Here is a 774-nt window from a genome sequence, read left to right as displayed (position 1 = left end):
CTCTATGCATCCGAAGAAGTGAGGTTTTTACTCACGAAAGCTTATGCTCAAATAAATCTGTTAGTCTTTAAGGTACCACCAGACTCCTTGTTGTTTTTGCTCCTGAGAAGAGTCCATGTGAATCACTTTGCAGGATAAGGCCTTAACCAAGGGACACTCAAGTACAAAATAAATTTTTTAGAGATTAAATAAAGATTTTAGAGATTAAATAAAGAATTAAAAATGTAGTTTTCAATTTTCATACTTTCTTTTTCTTTTTTTAGTACATTCAGCTTGGTCAATGAAAATAGGCTGATCAGTTTAATTCTGTGACGTCAATTTCTGATCAGTTTTGTTTTCTTGTCTTTGTATGCTTAGTAGGACCTGGGTTGCAAACAGATGTTATTGCTCTAAATATAAACTGTTCCTGTTGGAAATTCAACCACGGCTGAAACATTTATTGATATGTTTTGCAAAAATAAGTGCTCAACCATAATATAAATGACATATTTACAGAATTACATATTGCTATATACAATAAGAGAGCTTCAGAGTAGCAGAAGGAGAACGAAATCAAAAGGGAGAAAGAAATGGGAAAAGGTGGTATTTGAAAAAGGATGGAATTGGTGAGACAGAGAAAAGAGAGGTTGTTCCAGGTGGTAAGAGACTAGAGGAGAAGGCTCTTGCATCAATAGGTGCAAGATTCTACATTGAAACAAACAGGATGAAGCTGGTAATCCATCATTGATAACTTCTCTCCATCGGTATGTTCTTTCTTTCTTTCCTGCTCCATCC

The sequence above is a fragment of the Terrapene carolina genome, unplaced genomic scaffold, assembly GCF_002925995.2.
Source record: "Terrapene carolina triunguis isolate 2854851 unplaced genomic scaffold, T_m_triunguis-2.0 Scaffold93, whole genome shotgun sequence".
Taxonomy (NCBI): Eukaryota; Metazoa; Chordata; order Testudines; family Emydidae; genus Terrapene; species Terrapene triunguis.
Note: the sequence above shows the minus strand (reverse complement) of the source record.